The sequence below is a fragment of the Sphaerodactylus townsendi genome, linkage group LG13 (genome assembly GCF_021028975.2).
Source record: "Sphaerodactylus townsendi isolate TG3544 linkage group LG13, MPM_Stown_v2.3, whole genome shotgun sequence".
In the NCBI taxonomy this organism is placed as follows: Eukaryota; Metazoa; Chordata; class Lepidosauria; order Squamata; family Sphaerodactylidae; genus Sphaerodactylus; species Sphaerodactylus townsendi.
In genome coordinates this window covers 25,310,297-25,327,767 of record NC_059437.1, presented here as the reverse complement: position 1 = coordinate 25,327,767, position 17,471 = coordinate 25,310,297, and the positions used below count along the sequence as shown (strand labels likewise).

At 40.7% G+C, this 17,471-nt stretch overlaps 1 protein-coding gene across 4 annotated transcripts in view; it reads left to right on the top strand.

Annotated features, from left to right (window-relative positions):
• AFF2 (AF4/FMR2 family member 2) overlaps nt 1–17,471 on the top strand; it is a 472,276-nt gene that overhangs the window by 217,309 nt on the left and 237,496 nt on the right. The window lies entirely within an intron of this gene.

Genomic DNA, 17,471 nt, shown 5'->3' with positions numbered 1-17,471 from the left:
CCAGTTGTCAACCTGTCAGAAATTAAGTATGTAAATTAGTGCTTAAGTTGGTTTGAGGGGGGAGAGATGAATACAATTTGCAAGGAAGATCAAAATACTTCTGTGGACAAAATGGATTTACTCCCTTCTACCTCTCAAGGTTAACAATTGGTTGGTGACCCTTACAAACGTGTTGCTGTCTTTTCCTTCCAAACTCCTTTCATACTTTTTTCCTGATATAATAATTAAGCTGTTCAGATACAAGTGTGCCCCCCCCCCCATTTTGGGGCATCTGATCTTTTTTTTTTGTAATAAGTGAAGTAGAACAGAGGTTTATAAAACTACACATGTTGAGGGGGGAAACGCAGAGAGTTTGTTCCTCTAATCCTCTGGGTGACCCTGAATTCTTACGTTAGGGAAAATAATTTATTTGCTTTCTCTCCTGTAAATCAGGTCATCCGGTGGAGTAGAGTACATCAATAGAAACTCTTCTTTGCATAATTAATAGTTAACATGTAGAATTGACTGTCACAAGATGACCAGTGTATTAGGGGAGGAGGCACATTTGTGGCACCTGGAACGTCCATGTTCTGAGACAATAACCCTCAGAATATCAAAGGGGGGGCAGCAGTTGGGGGAGGCTTTGGGTTCCTTGCTCAGCTCTTTTTCCCATTGTCAGAAAAAAATGGAGGACTAAAGGGATCCTTTTTGTGGTATAGTAGAACACATGGGTGTGATTCAGTAGGTATATTAGAGAGGAAATCTTACCTTAAAATACCCACTGATATTTTACTCCTCCCCTGAATTAATGTTTTATTATATTTGTTTACTTATGTTATAGTCTGCCTTTCTAGCAGAGAATCAAATCAAACTTCAAAATTTAAATGCAATGCAGAGAAAACAGTCTAAGACATGATACATCATAAGCAATACAAATATTGTATATTAGAAATTAGAAATCAATGCAATAAAAACATAAAAGCAAGATAATACAGTAAAAAGTGCAATAAATTGCAGTCCTATTTCATTACTAAAAATGCCCTTCTGAACTAAGGCCGTTTCCGCACGGGCAAAAAAATAATAAGACGCCGCCGCTAAACGGAAAAAGAAGCCGCCAGAGTGAAAGAGCTGCTCGCGAACAAGCAGCGGCGGAGGTGCGCAGTCGCTGCACTGGCCGCTAAAACGCTTAAACCGGGCAGCGCCAAGACGGTGTATTCAGAAAACGCTTAAAACCACTCTTTTTCCCCATGTGACGCATCGACGCAACAGCCGCCACGGAGCTGTCGCCACAAATGGCGCTGGCCTGCACGGCTTCGCGCGCAGGCGCAACATCGCAGACGCCAGCTTCCGCAGCGCTTCGCGGCGAATCATTACATTTCTGCGGGGCTGCGGACGCCCGCAGCTCCGCCTGTCTGTGTGAACGCTTTTTTTGGGATGCGTCGCAATTTGCGACGTCATCGCGTCGCTGCTTTTGGCCGTGCGGAAACGGCCTAAGGTAGCTGTAAATAGTGTATAAGTTACATATAAAACCATGCATCATTTGTATGCAAATTTACAAACCCAGCAGTGAAAAGGAGAAAACTGAAACAGTTGACAAAAATATAAATAAGCATTAAAAGTTTATATTAAAATATGCTTCATGGCATATCCATTCATTTGTACTTGAGAAAATCAGATCTACCTTTCCAAGCATTCCAAAGGGATTTGATCCTCTTTACCCTTCCTTCCAGCTTCCTTAGGCTTTATCTCCACATTGTTTAAAGTTTTCTCTTGTATATGACTGTGTTGGACTTTCAGTGCCATCCTTCTTTCACATAAATACTGGACTGAGATCATGGTTCCCAGCTGGCTCAGCAACATTTGTATCTCAACCCAGGTTGTATCACTCGGGTGCAAGTCCAGAACTACCTCCTGCCTCAGCAACATTTGTATCTCTGCCCAGGTTGTGAGCATCACTCAGGTGCAAGTCCAGAACTACCTCCTGTTTAGTTGGCCCCATGCCAGACTGCTACAGGTCTCAGTCATTTATGATATCTAGAAATTTTATCTTTCCATGGCAAGAACATATATACATGTAACCAAGCAGTGGGTGAGTGAGTGAGTTTGGATTTATACCCCCCCCCTTTTCTCTCCTGTAAGGAGACTCAAAGGGGCTTACAAAATCCTTTCCCTTCCTCTCCCCACAACAGACACCTTGTGAGGTAGATGAGGTTGAGAGAGTTCTAAATGAACTATGACTAGCCCAAGGTCACCCACCAGAAAACTGGGAGTGGGGAAACAAATCTGGTTCACCAGATAAGAGTTCGTCTTTCATGTGGAAGAGTGGAGAAACAAATCCAGTTCTCCAGATTAGAGCCTACCTCCAGATTAGAGTCTACCTGCTCTTAATTGCTACACAACGCTGGCTCTCTAAGGGTAGTTGAAAGTACCCATTGTAGCACAACTTTCTCTTCTGGTTCTTCATTATTTCCTTTTAGAGATTTCAAGATGGTTCTCAGTATCGACAGCACAAATTTTTATGTATTTATTTATTTTAAGATTTCACCATATCTAACATTTCCTGTGAGTGCATATAAAAGAGGGAAATGAACACAAGGGCTTTAAGGAATCCTTATCCACCCTTTCTATGGAACCACAAAAGACTTTGAAAAGTACTCACTTGGGAAGAGATTGTACCCAACCTAGGTGTTGCTGGCATCACCCTGATGGCTTGTATCCGTCCTCTACTCCTCCTCTTTTCTCACATTTCACTTATTCTCCCACCCACACCCTCCCTCCCTCACTCCTTTAGAGTTAGTTTTTATACTTGTTTGATTGTCTTTCAAGTCTGTTTAACTTCCACATTGCCAATTAGTTGCAACAGTTCTACAGTACAACTATTATGACCTGTGTGCTAATTTTAACTTCTTCTGTAGTGTTGGACGATTGCTGTGTTTATTATGCAGATGTAATTTAGGAGGCCGTTCATTAATTTCACACAGAGGCGTGGGATGAGGAGGAAAAAATGAAATCCCAGCATAGTTCAGGTTGAAATGTTCTTTTTTCACACTCTCTTCATCCCCTTTTTCATTAGCAGATGAATTCTGAACATAGAAGCTTTCTCTGTTAGAGTCTTATATCTGCAAAACTTACTTAGTATGGATTCTACTAATATGATGTTGGAAATACGGTTACATATCAAGAGATCATTTCAAGGACAGGAAATATATTTGAATACCCAGACTACAAAAGAATCCATCAGTAATGTCTGTTTGTAAATACACTATTACTGGAGTAGAGCCATTGTCACCAATTCTAGACCAACCACTCAACAAGTTTGCTTCTCAACCAGTTGACTGTTAGCAAGAGGCTAGACAACTAGTAGAAATTTGAGGCAACTGGCCAGAAGGGACTGTCTGACTGTCCTCAGCCAAGATCAGGGCTTTTTTGTCCATGGTCCCAGCCTGGTGGAATACTCTCTCAAGTGAAACCTGGGCCCTGTGAGACTTATTACAGTTTTGCAGGGCCTGCAAGATGGAGCTGTTCCATTAGACCAGGGGTCCCCAAACTTTTTAAACAGGGGGCCAGTTCACTGTCCCTCAGACTGTTGGAGAGCCGGACTAAAAAAAACTATGAACAAATTCCTATGCACAAATGATTGTAAAATGTTTGATTTCACCTTTCAGCCTTTCTGTTTTTAGAACAGTGACCAAAGTATGTCAAGTACAGGGTGGGCTCCAAATATTGTTGGGGAGGCTGAGGAATACCTTCCCCTGTAAAAAAAAAAAAGCAGAACTTTCCCAATGAAGCATTCCATCTAACCCAGGATTAGGTATCTTCCTGGGTCCTTCCTCCCTAGCAGCCAGCGAGCGATTCACCAGCCTGGCTGATGCCAATGGGAGTGAGGCGGAACAGAAAGCCTGAGAGCAACACATGGAGTAGCCGAGAGGGAAGGGCGGAGCAGGAGTTGCCACGTGTAAGGTTTCCAACTCTGGGTCAGAAAATTCATGGAGATTTGGGGGTGCCATCATGTAATTGCAATCAACAGCCGTTGGGGCCGGTTCCTCCTCTCCCTCGAGCCCCCACTGCACATGAATGGAGCCATCGCCGCCATGCCTGGTGGGCCGGATAAATGCCTTCAGGGGGCCACATTTGGCCCCCGGGCCGTAGTTTGGGGACCCCTGCATTAGACCTATGGTTGAGGGCTGTTACGGCATTCCAACTGGCTGACCTGCCTTCCTTTCCCTTCTTCCCTCTTTTCCTCTCCTTTTTTTAAAGGAGGGGATTCCCTTGTACTGTTATTGACCTCTATTAATTCATTCCCCCTCTAGTTGTTGCTATTATTAAAGGTGCCTGGATACTGTTTTGACTTTGTTTAAATGTTGTGCTTGAAGGTTGTAAGCTGCCTGGAGCCTGCTTGGCAGAGAAGGGCAGCCTCTAGGTCCAAAGTAGTTAGGGCAATAAATAAATAAATAAGTTACGGCAGAAAAAGCTGATGTGAAGAATCTTTTTCATGGAGTTGGATCCTGTGGGTCCATGCTACTAATGATGATGCCCTTTTCCTGTCATGTGGCAATTTAGGAGAAAGTACTTCTATTAGAAGAAGGGATCTAAAGGTTCAAACCCAGGAATATCCCATCTTTAGAGTTACAAACAGTCAACTTTCTGGCAGAGTCCGTATCTCAGAGGTCCAATCATACCTTTCAGTTGAGATAGTTTTTCTAATATCATCACCTTCAAAAATAGTGGGGTCTTTAGGGACCTGTGTGGATACCCATAACATCAGAATTCAAAAGTAAAACATGCTTCACTCAGGTGGCTTCTTTCTTCATTTGGACTGGAAAAATATTGTTGTCAGTTGTAGTAACTGACTCCTCTTAACTGCCCAGGCTACAAATGGAAGGTGAACTTTGACTTGAGAGGTGAGTAATAAAATAAAAAGTAGTGGCAATCCTATCAACAAATCTGGAAAGCCTAAGGCTTGGTTTAAATATGATGCTTTCAAGCAAGAAGAACTAATGTGCTTGCCTTTGCATGCATCAGCCTTTCAGCTAATCTGAGTCCTCAGCTGCTAGAAGTGCAGTTTTAGCATGACAGAGATCTATGACCAGCACTGCCCAGAGTACTAATATGGCAGAGTACTAATGTGGAGTGTGAAACGATAGGGTATACCCAATGTCATCAGACCACGGATGTTAAGCAGGATCAAAACTGGGAATTGGGACTGCCAAGGAAGATACAGTGGAAGAAGGCAACGGCCACCCATCTTTGCTTCTCACTTGGCTTGAAGAACCCTTTCTGAAGTCACCATGAATTGGTTGTTTCTTGATGGCAGATATATATAGCAGTCCAATTTGGCAAAGTAGTTGGAGCCGGCCAGATTCCAATCCCTGTTCAGACATGATTGTTGTTGGGTAGCCTTGGGTCAACAGACCTCACAAGTGAAGGAAAAAGTGAGGAAATGGGTTCAGGTAACTGCTCTGAACTTCTTGGGGGAAGGAAAAATTTAATGGATCACTCCTTTAAAAAAATTATATGACCAACAAAAAGTTGGAGAAAAAAAATAAGCAAAAGTTTTTAAAATAGTAAACATAAGCAAACGTTGACAATAATAATAATACAATTTAAAAACCAGCTATATCAGAATTAAGTTTTTAAATGGATCTGCATTTACAATCTTGTAAACTTCATAGTCATATAAAAATTTAATGGTCTACACCTAACATTGGCAACATGAAAGGATTCATGGGTAAGTCCCCCACCTTCACCAGGATTGTATTTACCGGTAAATTTGGACTATGTGCTCATGAAGTCTAAGAATGCAATATGAATTATTGGGGAAGACCAGATAATATCATTTCAGGGAACGTTTGCTGCTTTTCACCAACCTCCCCTGTAGAAAACAATCATCTTGTTAGATCTGTATTATATATGAGATATATTTATGAACAAAAATTCACAGGGGCCATCCTTTTGGCAGGAAAATGGTTCAGTGCTTGACCAAATACAGTTCTAATTATAGTGACTGCATTTTGCTGTTTTAATTGTCTTCCTAAATGCACTTTTGACTTCCTGCCAAGAATGTGTCAGCGGTTTCTTTAATTGAATAAAGGACTTTTAGTCATATTCACTGTACTGGACAAGACTATAATTTTCGAGACCGTTGCAATCTGCTCTTCTTTCCTTCCATTGTGCTGTGATTGTTCTCATAACATAGCCCCCCCCCCCTTCTCATCAGCCTGACAAAGCAGCTCGGCTGAGACTCAACTATGAACAAGTGATGATAACTGCTGGTTGCTGGTTGTTCTGTGGCTGATGCATGGCTAGAATATCCTATAGATGAGCAGACCACATCTGTTGTCTGATGGAAATGGACCCCTCTTTGTGCTAAATTGACTATGGCTGCTCCACCCCCAAATCCAGAGACAGGGACAATTTTGAATGTCCACCCTCCGCTTTTTTGACTGGAAAATCCCCATTTCAATTTCTCTTTTGTTTTGTACAAAACAAACCTGCAGGTCTTTACTCTGTTCCATTTTCTGTTTCCTCGCACTGAATATTTTTCATTGTATTAACGCTTCGGCATGTTTTGTGCATCAATAAATCCACATTGAATATGACACATATATGAAACATATATTTGCTTATAAACAAAGGGTAAATTGCGCATAAAAATACAACATGCATATACAATATGAAACAAATTGACAAAAGCAGGAAGGTGATGGCAGACTATATCAATGAAAATGCAGAGAAATAGGACTGGAAACATTTGTGTGTCCTATCAGAAAGATATTTGCATTCAATTTTTTTTAATTTTTCAGAGCCTTTTTTTTTTATGATGTTGCTGATGACATATCTGATGGCATCATGAAGATCCATGACCAGGGTCAATAGCCAACTTCAGTTATTCATTCCTCTTCATTGTTCAGTTCTTTATCATCCCTGCACCAATTGCTTGTCTGATCCACTGGTGGGTGTCATGCATCACTTCCTTCCCAACACTTTCTCTTCTTCTCAAAATAAAGACAGGAACATGGTGTCACAAATAAACTCTGAAGCAAATTACATGTGTTAAAGAAGCATGTACCCGTCTTTATCTTGAGTTTCCTATTCATGCCATGCAAAGAGCATAGTTTGGGGTTGCCAACAGCAGAATTGTTGTTGAATTGCCTGCTCAAGAGTAAGCACAAGCACTATCCGGCCCTGTCATTTGTGATACACAGCAGCAGTAAGGAACCTGTTCTCTGTTGCATGCACTTTTTAATCTGGTTGTCGTGGGGAAGAAAAGCAAAAGAGCTAGTACAGTATCTGGCATCATAAACCAAGTTTTGTTTTGTTTTATTTTGCTGTCAAGTCACATCTGATTTATGGTGACTCCTGGTTGTTAAAGCAAGAGATGATCAGAGGTTGTTTGACTTTGTGTGCCTCCTGCTTCACGATGTTGGTATTCCTTGAAGGTCTTCTATCCAAATACTTGCCAGGGTCGACCCTGCTTAACTTCTGGGACCTGAGAAGATCAGGCGAGCCTGGGCTATCTGGGTCAGAGCAAGCCAAGTTGCCCCTTTTTAAAAAATACAGAGGCCTCAACAGGCTTAAAAAGGTTTAACTCTGCTGTGGATAGTATTGTATATTATCTAGAAATATTCAGATTGCTATGGCGAAGTGGATGGAAAGAAACTATTCGCTATTTCTATCAGAATTGTCAGTAGGAAGAACTGGCAGTAGATTCAGGTCAGACAAATTAATTTCTTCACAAAGGGCATAAATAAGCAATTCACAGTGTCTGTCACGTGCAAGGTGACAGACACTGACTTCAGTGGCATAGCTAGAGTACAGTAGGTATGGCATGTGTCCTGGGTACTACTTGAAAGTAGGTGCCATCTCTGCCTGCCTGCCCACCGCAGTCACCCTGTCCATCTTCTTCATCTCGCTTTGCCCATCCCACACTGAGCCAAGTTTCAACAAGAGGTTCCTGGCACCCCAAGTCAACAACAAGGTATATGGCCTGCCAGCAGGAGTGCTAATTCCAAGCCAGGTATCTGAGAGATCCACTGACACCATATGCAAAATTTTCTGTAGACATGCCCTTGACTAACTTAGATGGTTTTAGACAGATTTATGGAATTTAGGTGTATCAAGGGCGCTTAGCCATGATATCTAAATGGGACATCCATGTTCAGAAGCAATCCTCTCTAAATGCCAGGCAATAGGGGCAACCAACAAGCCTTCATGTCCTACTGGTGGGCTTCCCATAAGCATCCAGGTAGCCATAACATTGGAAAGAGATTATTAGTCTAATTGGATCTTTGGTCTGATCCAGGGTTGCTGCTCATCTGTTCTTGTGCCCTGGGCTAAATATGGAGCTTGGCTTTTCCTGCTTTAATGCGCATCCTTGACCGCTGGTGAGCAAAACACCCTGCTTATTGTCACAGGCACGCAAATTAATTGAAAGGATCACTTCCCCGATTGACCGGTTAATCTGATCATGATGATGACTAAAGTTTATTAATTGCCATCTAATTTGCTGTTGTCAAAAGAATTCTGATCTGTATGCACATTAGATGGAGTTCCGGTCAATTCCAACTGCAGTGTACTTAGCCAATTATCTCAAGTTGCTAAAATGATATTCCCTTCGTTTTTTATAAAAGAAAAAATGCCGCTGTGTGCTTTGCCTATGCTTAACGATGATTTCAAACTTCAAAGGAATGTTTTCAGTTGCTGAAAGTGCCCCGATGGCGGCCTTTGGACTGACATGGTGGATTAGTTCAGATTTAAGCCAGTGACCTCCAAGCTCTGGCTACTGTCATCCTGCTTCATACAAAGCACAACAGGGCTGTCCCTGCTCAGGTTATTCTAAATCACAAGTTGATGAGAGGTGACAGGTTCTGCAACAGAGTTTGATTTCTTCCTCCCTGGGCCAGATTCCTCCCCAGAAAGGCTACTGGAGGTCATCATGTGTATCCAGAACCAATGAACTGAGATCACAGGAGTATTGTATAAGCCCTTCTTGTTTCTCCCCCCCCCCCTTTTTCATTTTTGTCAAGCAGATCTGTCATTTGTGTAGATATGATGTTTAGAAGATCAGAACGTACATAGGACTGAGGAGGGGGGAACATAGTGGGGTGAAAGTGTTAATTCGTTATCGTCAACTTATTATATTTATCTTTTAAAAATATTTGCATCCTGCTTTTTTCTCCAAAGGGGCCCAAAGTGACACACAACTACAACAGTATAAATAACCAGAAAAACAGAACAACAAGCTGGTCCAAAATTCCGTAGGTGGCTAATCTAAAGACAGTCGCTATATGCTATGGACTGAAAGCCAAAACGTCCAAGAGCCCATTGGCTGTTGCCCCTTGACTTATGCTGTTAGCCATCCCCAAGCTTTACAGACATCTGCAAATGAGGAGAGGAAAGCACAGTTGTCCAACTGGCTAGAGATCCCATCCTTCAATTTCCTTTCCTGTGCTTGTATATAAACAATATGTTAAAGTGCAAGTTTTTACTTTTGGAAATGAAGGCAACTCTTTCATGGGAAACAGTTTCCATTGATGGGTTATAGCATTGATTGGCCTGTAGGTTGTATATTAGCATAAGAAAAAATGGCTACATATAAGAAAAAAGGCCAGATATCATCCATAGTCTCTATGCTGCTGAACACTGTTGTAAATGATAAAGTGTGATAATGGTGACTCCTGAAAATTATCAATGTGTGTTTTTTAATCTGCACACTTTCCAGGACCTCAAAATGGAGAAGTATATTAAATAACATGTCAAAAAAGGGCTAGAATTCTGTATCTTGCCCTCATAGAGAACAGAGGATATAGTGGCTTTCCTTCTTTCACTGTCTGCCTCTGCAGCCAGCTGCCTGGTCATCTTCTCAGCTGCACTTCTTTGATTCATTCCTTTGGTGGTTTTATATCTCATCTCTCTATATAGAGAAATGGCTATGGAGGCTAACATTAAGGGTAAAGTGGAATAATACAATAAAGACTCCCGAGTCAACCATCAGTCAATCAAATTAAGCAACAATAAGATGATCTAACAGCATTAAAACCTCTGGCCGACAAACAGTTACTTTCCAAGGTAATTTAGAACAGGTGAGTTTTTAGACTGTTGCTGCAGAAGGCTTGGAAAGATGGTTCTAATAATACCTCCTTGATACAGGAGTCCTTAGGTGCAATAACTGAGAAAGCTATCCCATAAGTTCTCACTTGTATTTCGGACAACACAAATCCTTGCCACAAAACCCTCCATGGCTGATCTCAAAACTTGGCAGATTCACATCGGTGGAAACAGTCCTTGAAACACTTCGGACCCAAATCAATAAAGACCTCACTAATTGAATTGAACCTGGGAACAAATAGGGAGGTAGTTAAATGGGTGAAGCATTAGTTGGACAATAACAGGATCATCTGATGAGAGAGAGAACATGTAGTTGCAGTGGAGCCTGAGTTTGGCTCACCTAATTATGAGTAACTCTGCTTTTAATTAAGGCCGTGAAGTCATCTGGCCAATCAATGGATAAATTGGGTCAGATCCAACTAGCTTTCCCACTGATGAGTGAAAAAGGAAGGAAGGGACCACCAAAAAGGTTATGCTGGATTGGTCATTGTGGAACTAATATGGTCAAAGACAAGTGGGAAGCGTGTTATAATAAGGAGGGGAATTAGAAAAGAATGAAGAAGCAGCTGGTTGCATCCATCACATCATCTCAATCTAAATAGCTGGGCGTCTGGGAAGGTGGAGAGTTAATCTGTTTGCTTTGTGCATATTTTGCTTTCACTTCCCCATTGAAATCGCTATTCTGCCTATGACAGTAATATCATCAGAATTTGCATTTTGCCCCGATTCAAGGCACAGAAAGGTCAGGCATCCTTAGAAGCAAAGGGATCAATTAGAGCAATAGGATTTGCCTGCTCACTTCCTTTTCAAAAAGTTCACTAATTTAATATTCTTGGGGCAATTGTGTAATTGGTAAGCTAAAATATTAATTCATTTGGAGCAGGCCGAGTGCTTGCTTGCATTTGGCAGGCCTAGCAGAGGCATTGTTCAGCACTCTAGATGTTTTTGTTGTTCTTATGATACAACACAGATGTGGCTTAAAAGTGAAAGTCACTTAGCCAGCAGAAATAAAATATATCATAAGAACAAAGAGGAAGTAAATTAAATTAATCTTTATCTGACAGGAACGTTTGCATTTGCATCCGTTAGTGCAATGTCATGGCCAAAACTGAAATGAGAAACAGATAACGATAATAGAAGAGGACACTCTCCTGCACATCAATTGGAAAGCATGTGAATTGTGGCATTTGTTGCCACCAGACTGAGCATTACAACATGTCACCTTTGATGAACACCACTTTGTCATCATAACATGGTAGCTAAATGGTTACACAGAGAGAAGTTATTTTAATGAAGGATGATTGCAAAATCCCATGACATTGGATTTCATACTCAAATTAGGGTCCTCCTTGGACTGCTGAATGGAGTCCATTCCAGTATTTCTGATGAATAGTTCAAACCTTCTCTAGTACCTGTAGAAACCACAGAGACTGGGTGGGGGGCGATTTTAAGAGCAGTAGTGAAATACAGGGATCTTCCAAAAAACACACCTACGTGTTTATTAAGGTTCTCTAAGCGCAATTAAAAAATCACACAGGAGTGTTCTGATTCTCTCACTTAATATAGAGCAATTTTCTAATTTTATATTTTAATAGAATATTAAAGAGGCCACCCTCAATAATTCTTTGATGAACAAAATAGACAATCAAATATTGATCTATACCAAATTAAAGAATCTTTTTATATAAAATTAAGGAATCTTAATGAAGTTTTATGTGGAGGCCTCCTCTGATGATCTTTACATCATTTAATACACACCTGGGATCTTTTTAAAAAAATGCTTGGCGGGCACCATGGAACCTTAGTGGATCACCTGAGTGATCCACTATCAGAGGAGAATGCCAGTTAGATTAGGTGCTATGGGACTCAGGCAGGATAATTCTACTACAGTTGTTTTGCTTGTGGATTTCCTAGAAGCACCTGGTTGGCCACTGTGTGAGCAGACTATACTTGATAAGCCCCTTAACTGATAGAGGGGAGGTACTGTAAAACATAGCAAAATATTTCATCCAATCAGAATAGAGGGAATGAGGATACAGGAAGCATTGACCACTGTACAGTCATGAAAACAATACAAAGGCTTCTATCTCTTGTCTCAAGAATTTGGTTTTCATAGGTACCCTGCTTCTGAACATGAAAGATTCACTCTCAGTTAATAGGCATAAGTAAATCTATCCTCCATTTTTTCTAATCCCTTTCTAAAACCACCTTAGATTATGGCCATCCTTTAATTTTATGGGAACAAAATTTCATAGCCCGTTATACTTTGTGAGGTAGTTTCTGTCTTTAATTCTTGTGTCAATTTTTTCCAATAATTTCTAATCTCATAAGGAAGAATAATTTATCTCCCGAAGTTAAAAGGGTGTTTCAAGAAGTCCTCTTTCAAAATTAATACTGTGATGGAAACAGATGACATACTCAAAGCTCTATATGCAAAGCCTAATTCATGTTATTGATTTTTCACTGCCCAACTGCTTTATCTTGAAAATCCCATCTCCATTTCACTTTGCCCTTGTGTACCTGTGAGTCTTCATTTTTGTGTCATTCACTGTGTCTTTACATCAAATTTCCCTATTACAGTCAAGCAATTTTAAACAATATCTTTGCATCAGTAGCATTTAAAGGTCAGGCAGTATACAGCTGGCATTGGAAAAGTGTGTAGAAGGAAGAAATGTATTGGTAACAACACTAAAAAAGTGGCTAAACTTCTCCCTTTTTATTGCTCTTAACTTCTTTCTGTTCACCATGGCAATCTGCAAAATCAAAATGAAATAAAAAGGGCTATAGTTTGGACTTCTATTTGCTTTCCATCTTACAGTGAGATCTGCTGCCCCTGTACTTTTAAATCTGCTTTTATGGTACAATGATAAGAGCAAGCTCCAATCAGCTGGGCCATCTTCATTTTGTCCAACTGTTCTGTCATGCTGTCAGACACAACATGAGTTGTAACCTGATACTGTCCTTTGGCTAGGTCTCTGTGTGTTTTCCAAAACATGGTGCTCTCCCTCCCACTTGCAGTGCACTAATCAATTGAGCAGAAGAGCTCCAACTGACCCCTGTTGTGTGCCAGGTCAGTCAAAGGTAACATCATCATGATCAGGTTGCCTTCAGGGATGGAGTGAGCCCAGTGGGTGAGCTGAAACATTTTCTGCTCAATTTGTTCAAGCATTAGGGCTGTGCTGCATTCACATGCACCACAGACACAACTCAACACATTGTACCTTAGGTGCACTGAGGTCATTTAAGCATGTACTACTTACCTTAGGACTTTTTGCTTTGCAGTGGGTTTTTCCCACTGTTTTACACGGGGATTTCCCCCTTGCAAAGTTTCCCTAGGCCAGCCAATCCACCATTTTGCCTCCCTCCACTTCCTTGTTCTTCTCCTGCAGTTTTCATTTGGGAAGGTTGCCTGCCTCCTCTGCCTCCTTCCATCTTTGGTCTAGTGTTTCTTTGCTAGGTCAACCAGCGCTAGGCCCTCACTATTAATTTTTTTTTAAAGAAGCCCCTTGATCATTCTGAAATGGGAGCCTGAAGAGTGGGAGAAACTGCTGTTGTGTGGGCAGGGAGGAACAAATAAAACATATAAAAAGCTTAACACAGTGATTTCCTTTGCTTTCCCTGTGAGGAAGAGAAAAAAGTTACACTTTAATCGATTTTGGAAACCTTGGGGCTTCTCTGATCTGAAATTTTGCAGCGTTCCAAAGAGGGGAAAATGTGTGTGTAGCCAAGAATCAGACCTGAAGGGAATGTATGCTCGATGTGAAGGAGACCACAAGTGAATACATAGGATGAATCTCTGTCACTAATTTTAGTGTAGTTTAAGAATCTACATAAGGGAATGGTTACAGAATAGCTATTCATTTTTACAGCATCAGAAGCATTGGATATAGAGTTCTACCTGAAGAACTATTTTGTTTTGCTCCCCAACCTCAGTAAGCCACAAAAGGGCTATTTTAGTTGAGGGAAATCTTTATGAAAGCTGTGCATGCTGCACCACTTTAAAACATTTCTTTCTGGATGTAAAAACTGTGTTTGAGGTTTGGTCCTTTATAAGGAGATCCTTAGTGTGGAAATTAAAGTGCTCAAATAGACCAGCAGAACCAGCTCATTGCACATTCAGTTTCTGAAACTGCCAGTGGTTTGGTCTCCAAATTCACCAATTATTTTCTTTTTGTGCCCCATAAGTGGAACAGAGGGATGGCTAAGGAAGATAATTGTCTCCACTATTGCTGGGCATTTTAAGTTGTAGAAACTCTGAGCAACTATGAAATCACAATTTTGCTCAAAACTGGAAGCGACAGGGCTGATTTTAATTGATTTTGCTCCCACATGTCATATTTTGCAAAGCAGTGCAAACAAATTTTACCAGGATTCCTCAATGGCATTGGGATGCCAACATTTTGTTTGTTTGTTTGATTGATTGTTTGATTTCTACCCTGTGAGCTCAAAGCAATTACATCAGGTTTTTCGGATGTGATTCTGACACCCAAAGGCTTGCTATGGTATCCCTGATTGCCTGGGATTACTATTAACAAGAAGGTGATGGACAAGCTTGAGGTGAAAAACAAAGCATTTCATTATCTATCTGATTTAAATGATATGTTAAGTCTCTATTTTAGTACGAACCATGTTTTTAGAATAGTATATATTTAAATCAGAGTGAATAGAGGTTATTCCACGTACCATCTCTTTTAGGGATCAGTGAAAGTTCTTCATTTTCTTGCTATTTACATTTATATTTTTATCATAATTTTCAGCTCTCTGCTTTCTCTGGTGGTTTTGTATTGTGTTTTCACATTGCACAGGTTGTAAATGCAGTGTGTACAATATTTATTGATACAGCATACATATATCACATATAATGTTGATTTATGGGTGCACTAAACTTTAAAGCATGCGTACATTTTACAGAAAATCAATTGAGGTAAGGAAAGCAGAAAATTGCACAAAATACGGAGTCGTTTGAATAAAGAAGAAACAAAATGGTAGCAAGAGTTATTTTTAGGTCAAAGAGGTTAGGTTGAGAAATCCAAGATCATGACCACTTTTGAGGCAAGTTTTGTGTAACGCTATTGGTGAAGAAAAGAACAGAGATCAAAATGTTCTTGCACACATAGACGATCATTTGCCACTATAACCCATTCCATTTTTTGTCCCGACTTATAACAACGACAAAATAAATAAATAAATGAAGAAAGAAAGAAAGAAAGAAAGAAAGAAAGAAAGAAAGAAAGAAAGAAAGAAAGAAAGAAAGAAAGAAAGAAAGAAAGAAAGAAAGAAAGAAAGAAAGAAAGAAAGATCATTCCAAGAGTCCTTGGGAATACACCAATACAATAACTTAGCATCCTGTCTGAACATAGCTTGTCAGATGATTCTATTGTATTGGGATGTGATTTTTACTACCAAGAAAGATTAGGGAAATGATTCATGTGCACAGTTGAAAAGAAGGGTAATTTGAGGTAACAGAGAGGATTTTCAGTGCCAAAACAATAATGATAATTCATCTAGAGGTAAGGAATTGTTATGACACGCTTTCTATTATTAATCTGGTTAGAGGGTCTAGGTTAAATGACTGCAGTCGATTAAAAGATATACAGATGGGGAAAACTGTTCTGTATTTATTACCTGCTTAAAGAAAAGCAAATTTAGTCAAGACAAATCTCATCATGGAAGAGTGCACAAAGTGTGATTTAAAGAGCATCTTTTGTGGGAACATCCTGTTTAATTTAGAAAACGAAATACACCTGCTTTTGAAATGTATTTATGCAATTCCAGGTAAAAAGATGACAATGCAATGCAGAATTTGCAGCCAGGTTTGAGCCAAAATAGATGTAATGGCCCAGATCTTGTGGGTATGTTTATGGCTGCATTTCCTGTTCAAATAGTTAAAAGAAGAAAATTATCCAAGAACAGGAGACTTTCCAAGTTAGTGTCTTTACAATTTTAGGTTAGTGTCTTTACAATTCCCCTTCAAGTATGAGGAAAACAGCCTCAGGTGCGGAAGTCTTGCTTGTAGAATCTTGTCAGTAAATACTAACTTGATCATCTTTGGTGAGTAGGAACAACTCTTCGGGAGGCAATCTAGCTGTTTTCCAGCCTTTCCATTTATGGGAATCTTTTCCACAGAGATTACCTGCTCAGGAGCCCTTTCACATCTGCTGTGGGCTCTAGAGCAGGGATGGCTTCAGATTTATGACACCCTTCACTGGGGGCTGCACAATGAGCCATCTTCCAGATACATCCCTGCTGACACAGGTAGAGACAGAGGCAAACTGGGAGTGACCTCTGCTTCATATTGCATTTGCTTCTTCCTTACTTGCTGAAGCAATGGAGATGGTGCTCCTAGAAATAGCCAGCTCTTTCCTTTTGGCTGGCAATTCCTGTCATTCAGAGAGGTGATTGAATAGTGGCCAACAGTCCTTCTCTTGCTGGTGTGGCGGAGAGAAAAAAGAGGAGTAAAGGATGGTGAGGTACATTCCAGGGAAAGGAGGCTGGATAGGCAAGCCCAGTCCTTCCAAAAGAACTCATAGGTGGGGGGAGCTGTTACCTTGACTGTTGCCCATTGATGGATCCTCAGGGCTGGGGCAAGGAGGAACTTGCGTCACACACCTCTTCCCCCTCAGCACTACGCCACTGTGGACCCTTCAAAGGTTTTGGGGCCTTGGCTACTGCTCAGCAATGCTGATTCTTCATGCTTGCCTTGTCCTAGGGAATTCTGGTCCGTGTTCCAGAGCACAAAGTCCAGCTTTATGGACACTGACTGTGTCACAAAAAGTATACCACCAAAGAAACAGAACCAAAGAATACATAGGTGATGATACAGTTGTATGGGTAGCTGGATGACATGATGATCAGCAGTCACTCCACAGGTGATCACCTGACTGACAGAAGCCTCATCTGGTCCAGTTACCTGACCTAGGTAAACCTGAAATGGGTAGGTAGGTAGGTTTTGGGTATCATCACAGGACAGATTAGGGTTATAATTAGAGGGATAATCATGTCTGTAAAAATTGCCCTGGCCTTGAAAAAAGTTCCAGCTTTGGCTAGAATCCCAGTCTAGAATAAGCTTTCCAGGATGCAGTAACTGGAATCCTTACCTGGAGGTTCCTGACTAGAGGGAAGATTTGACCACAAGGAGGTCAGTCACCAAGGCAACTTAATACAACATGTTAGAATGTTCCTAGTCCACATTTCTTGTTATGGTCAGCATTAGTTAGAGGGAATGCTCTTTTGAATGGCAATGGCTGCTACTCTGAAACTCTTAACCACTGGTAGCGTTTAGATTAATCTTTCCAAGTCCTGTTTTGATGGTGTACAGTTTTTGAAAAATGAAACAAAGGATGTTGTTTTGCATCCAGTCATTTCTTTGGAGCTATATATATGCA